This window comes from Cibotium barometz, chromosome 14 (genome assembly GCF_041138505.1).
Source record: "Cibotium barometz isolate CiBa-2024 chromosome 14, ASM4113850v1, whole genome shotgun sequence".
Lineage (NCBI taxonomy): Eukaryota > Viridiplantae > Streptophyta > Polypodiopsida > Cyatheales > Cibotiaceae > Cibotium > Cibotium barometz.
Genome location: NC_141059.1, coordinates 24,150,959 through 24,157,267, shown reverse-complemented (window position 1 = coordinate 24,157,267; position 6,309 = coordinate 24,150,959).

Below are 6,309 nucleotides of genomic sequence, written 5' to 3'. Positions count from 1 at the left end.
TTTCTTCATCAAACAAGTACTCTTCTTGTATCTCCATGACCCAATCTTTATGCACCTCAGAAATAGCATACAATGAGCAGGTCCACATACGAGACAAGGAATCGACAACCACATTTTCTTTGCCCTTTGTGTATGTGATTTCAAAATCATAGTTTTGTAGTGTTGCTACCCACCTTCTTTGCTTAGGAGACAAATTGGGTTGTGTGAGGAAATACTTCAGCACCCTATGATCACTTCTCACATAAAAATGACTCCCATATAAGTAATGGTGCCATTTCTTGATACCATGGAGTATAGCAATCATCTCTTGCTCATACACATGGAGTTCTCTTTCTTTGTCATTCAGCTTTCTACTTTCATAAGCAATGACTCCATGGTCTTGGTAAAGTACCGCACCAATCCCTCTTCCACTTGCATCCGCCCTTATTGTGAAAGGTTTGGTGAAGTCTGGACATACTAAAATAGGTGCTGATGTGAGCATCTTCTTCATATCTTCAAAGCTTTTGTTGGCAATGGCATCCCAAAAGAAGGTTTCCTTCTTCAATTTGTCCGTCATTGGGGCTGAAACTTCTGCATAGTGGGCAATAAAGCGCCTATAGAATGAAAACCCCAAAAATCCTCTCAATTGAGTAGTGTTTGAAGGAACCGGCCAATTCCTAATACATTCCACTTTCTTTGGATCCACACAAATGCCATCCTTGCTCACAATGTGACCCAAATATTCCACCTCATGTGCCATGAAGGTACATTTTGTCTCCTTAACATACAACTTGTTTTGCCTCAAGACCTCCAAAACCTCTTTCACGTGCTTCAAATGCACTTCCTCATCTTTGCTATAGATAAGTATGTCGTCGAAAAAGACCAATACAAACTTGTAGAGGAAAGGTTGAAGCACTTTGTTCATCAATGCTTGAAAAATTGCCAGTGCATTGCATAATCCAAACGGCATAACCATGAATTGGTAAAGACCACTTTCCGTACGAAATGCTGTTTTGAACTCATCACCACTTTTCATCCTTATTTGATGGTATCCGGAACGCAAATCAATATTTGAAAAGCATGTGGCACCCTTCAACTCATCCAGAAGATCATCCACCCTTGGTATTGGAAATCGATTTTTGATGGTGATCTTATTCAAATCACGATAATCAATGCACATGCGGAAAGTACCATCCTTTTTCTTCACAAGTAGCACCGGAGAAGCAAAAGGAGATTGACTTGGTTCAACCCATCCCATGTCAATGAGTTCTTTGACTTGCTTTGACACCTCTTCCTTTTCAACCTTCGATAAACGATAGGGAGGCTTGTTGATTGGTTTGGCATTTGGTTCCAAATCAATAGCGTGATCAACACTCCTCTTTGGCGGCATTGATTTTGGCATGGTAAATACATCTTCATAATCCTTGAGTAGCTTAACCATGTCCACATTTTCGATGCAATTCTTTTTGCTATTATCTTCCTCTTTGCAAAGCTGTAGTACATAAACATAGCCCTCTTTCTTGAACTCTTTCTTCATTTGAGTAGCATTGATCATGAAGAGCTTGGACCCTTGCATTCCATTCAATGTAATAACCCCTTGATGATGCATAAAACTCATGAAACTTTTCTCTAAGTTCATGGTAAAAGAGTTCAAAGTGGACAGCCAATCACATCCAAGTACTATGTCAATTGGTCCCAACTCAATCACCAAAAGATCAACTTTGCAAGAGTAGTTCTTGGACAACTCCAATTCTATACTTTGACACTTCATATTGCAACCCATTTAATCACCATTGGCCACTTGCACCATGTGCTTGTTTGGTAAAGAAGTTGGTTGCATTTTGAGAGTGTTCAAAGACCTTTTATTGACAAAACTATGCGTGCTTCCAGTATCAATGAGTGCATATGCTGTTCTTCCATTCATCTTGATCTTCAATCTCAATGTGTTGGCACCCTTACTTCCCGCATAAGCATCATGAGAGATTGTACACAAGATAGTATGTGCACTATTGTTTTCATTCCACACGCATAGAGGCATCCCATCATCCATTTTGTCATGAGCAAACTTTAGTTTCTCACCCGGATCAAAAGGAAACTCGGGATTTTCTTCATCAAAACCATCATCATGAGAACCTCCACCCTCATGAGGATCTCCCCATCCTAAGGCATCATTGCATTCAAGGAATTCCTCCTCCTCATGATTAGCATTTTCCTCATTGATAATGTAGCTTATGGAAATATCCTTGGATTTGCATACTTTGAAGTGATCCTTGTTCCATTTTTCTCCACATTTGAAACATAGACCTTTGAGCCTCATTTCATGCAAACGGTCCTCCTTGATAACCTTGCTTTTTGAACCCCCATTTGCTGGCTTGGACTCATTGTATGTAGCTTTGTTGGACATAAATAGTGGTTTAAATGGAAGTCTATTAGACTCTCTACCATACACGGTAGGAAATCTTGGAAGATTAGGTCTTGTGTTTGCATGAGAACCCATTTCAGTCCTTGTGATTACTTCCCCTTTGATATTCCCTTTGCTAGCCCACTTTGTCAAGTACTTCTCTTCATGGATTTCTGCAAGCATCATTGCCTTCTTCAAAGTGGCGGGTTCATGAGACTTGACATCACCCCACCAATAGGAGCTTTCAAGCCCCTTATATACTTGACAACAAGATAATGCTCATCAAAGTCGTCCAAGTATAATAGAAGCTTTAGAAACTTGTGAGAATATTCCTTCACGGTAGTGATTTGCTCTAGCTTGTCCCATTCCACAATGTGATTGTCCCTTTGCATGCGAGAAGTAAACTCTTCTGCCATGTCATTCTTGAATTCTTCCCAAGTAGTGATGACATAACCATGAGATTGCTTCCTCCTCCACCAAGTGTGAGCAAAACCTTCAAGATGAAGTGAGGTGAAGTAGACTTTGGCAATCTCGCTCCTTGGGCTGATTTCGAAGTAGAGATCCATCTTGTTTGCCCACTCTTCAAAGTCTTTGATAGAATTTGATTCTCCTTTGAACTTATTAAATATGATTTTGTTCTTCACAGCATTGTCAAAATCACCATGCATTCTTGAACCCCTCTGCCATGCTCTTGGATCATCAAATCCTCTTCCTTCACCCAAGTGTCTATGCATTTTCTCATCTTCCAATTGCCAATCACCTGCATCTTTAAATCCCTTCTGTTCATACCCTCTTCTTGCATCTTGCATAAAGGATGAAGTTCTTGGAATACTGGCATTTGATCTCTCATAAGAAGTATCACCCATAGGTCTCTTGCCCTTGTCCATGTAAGAAGAATGTGGCATCATTTGAGGTGGCATCATTTGTCTTACTTTGTTCTCTTCTGGCATAGAAGGCTTTCCATCATGTTTGGCATCATAATGTACACCATCCATTGCATTCATATTGGCTTCTTGGTTGAGCTTGAGAGGAGCCAATTCACTAATTGTTTTCTCCAAGTCTTTTAACCCTCTTTGCATTACGTCATAGGTAGTGGTGTCGCTTGTCGAACCGTTCCATGAGGTGTTCACCAAATTGTTGTTGCTGATTTGTTTGGTTATTTTCAATCCTTTGAAACATACTCTCCATAGCCATTAACATCATGTCCACTGTTAGCAAAGTAGTTCCCAAAGATTGAGGCATTTCCATTGGCTGGGATTCATCTGGAGATGGTGCTTTTATGGTTGAACTTTCTTCATTCATCGTTGATGAACTCATTGCCATCATTGCTTCCGGTTGTCTTTGATCCGGGCTCCCTTGTTTTGACCTCCTCTAGTCATTTCCATGCGCGTAATTGATCCCTCCTTGCAAAGACCACTTACTTGATTTTTTTTTTCTCTATTCAAACGGTATCCGATTTGGGTGATCTTTATATCGACGCGAAGCTCTCAACGAGGCGAATAAGAATCCCCAAAAATAGATCTGAAAAAGTCAACAACCTTTGACCAGTCAACTGTACCAGTTGAAAGTCAACTCTTGATGTTAACCGCTCAATTCTTATCCGATTTGGGTGATCTTTATATCGATGCGAAGCTCTTGATGAGACGAGTAAGGATCCCCAAAAACAGATTTGAAAAGTCAACAGCCTTTGACCAGTCAACTGTTCAAACTAAACAAATCATTTATGATAAAAACTACTCTTTTAATATAAAAAATCTTTTATGCATATGTTTATGCATACAAATCATTTATGATGAAAATCACTCTTTTAATTTAAAAAAATCTTTTATGCATACAAATCTTTTATGCATGAAAATCACTCTTTTAATATAAAAAAATCTTTTATGCATATGTTTATGCATACAAATCATTTATGATGAAAATCACTCTTTTAATATTAAAAAAATCTTTTATGCATATGTTTATGCATACAAATCATTTATGATGAAAATCACTCTTTTAATATTAAAAAAATCTTTTATGCATATGTTTATGCATACAAGTCATTTAGGTGATGAAAATCCCTCTTTTAATATAAAAAAAATCTTTTATGCATATGTTTAGGCATACAAATCATTTATGATAAAAATCACTCTTTTAATATATAAAAATCTTTTTATGCATATGTTTATGCATACAAATCATTTATGATGAAAATCACTCTTTTAATATAGAAAATCTTTTATGCATACAAAGCATTTATGATGAAAATCACTCTTTTAGTATAAAACCAAATCTTTTATGCATATGTTTATGCATACAAATCATTTATGATGAAAATCCCTCTTTTAATATAAAAAAATCTTTTATGCATATGTTTATGCATATAAATCATTTATGATGTAAAACACTCTTTTAATATAAAAGAATTTCTTTTATTCATCCATTTATACATAAAAATGATGAAAATAACACTTTTATAATGAAAATAAAATATCAATATGCTTCCTTCTATGCATAGAATTAATTCTAAAGAAAGTGACACTTTTTTAATAAAATATTTTTAGTATGCATTTTTCTATACCTAGGATGAAAAATAACACTTTAAGAATACATATACGATGGGAATTACTCTTTTAAAATAAAAAAAGTAAAACTTATTTTTCACAATTTTAGAAAATTTTGCCATAACCTCCTTTGTATGGTCGACCATTTTTTAATTTTTAACTCTCTAAAATTAATTAGAAATTCACCAAGAGTATTTAAATCATTCTAATGTAAACATTTTCTACTTTGTCAAAGAGAAACATTATGAAAAACTTGATTTTCTCCATTAATTATTCATCTAGGATAAGAATGGTTGGATTAATTATTCATCTAGGATAAGAATGGTTGGATTTACTAAAGAAGAGACGGAATGCCTTTTTTCAACGAGGCATAACATCATATTCAATTTAGAGAAGACAAAAATCATAAAAAACCATACAATGAATAGAAAAGAGAAGAATCTCCAACTTACAAAGGAATTTGAGAGCTTTCCTTTAGCTTGATGGTTTGAGGGTTCTACTCTTGTTTGAAACAAGAGTGGCCCACCAATCTTTAGAAGAGGGAAGGTCAAAAAACTAATGAATTATGAGTAAATTCATTAGTTTTTTGGCTCTTGGGAGAAGTAGGGTAACAGTGCAAAAACACTATTAAGCTTCAACAAAGGGGAAGGCTTCTATTTATAGGAAAAAGTGAGCTTTTAACCAAGCCAACTGATTCTAGAATTTTCCAGATCAATTTGGTCAAATTTTTGAACATTTTTGGGTCAGTTTAGTCCACTTTTCGGATCTAGTTGAAATAGAAGAGAGGAGAGATAAAAATATCTCATTATTTGGGAGTTTAAAATTCTCCCACACATGTGAAATAGGCGCCTCCTTCATGAGGGGAATTCCCCCATACTGAGGTGTCAAAAATGCATCATTTCATCTAAATGTCTCTCTTTTTTAACTATTAACCTTGTCCTTAGTCAACTCTTCATCTTATATGAGTATTTACTCATTTTTGGGAGATTTTTCTTTTATTCTTCTATTTATCTCCTCCCTAAATTTGGATGAATCTTATTGGACCATAGGAATCTTAATTTAAAAATTTTCAAAAATCTGGACCCCTAGGATAATGCCTCTCTTGAACAGATTATACTTAATTTCTAATGCACCTTCTGAAAATCTTTTTGAAGTTCTCTTTCACGGGAACTTATTTTAATAAGATGAGATATTTTTCTATCCAAAAATATTTAGAAACGGAATTACCACTCTCTAGAAGATTTTTTCTCTCTAGGCCAAAACTGGTAGAAACAAGATCTTTTATATTTGTGAAGAGGGATTTGATTACAGGGGAAGATACTGGACATCGTGAGAGGCTGGGGAGTGTTGAGATATTGAGCTCGTCTAGTGAGGCGGTGGCCC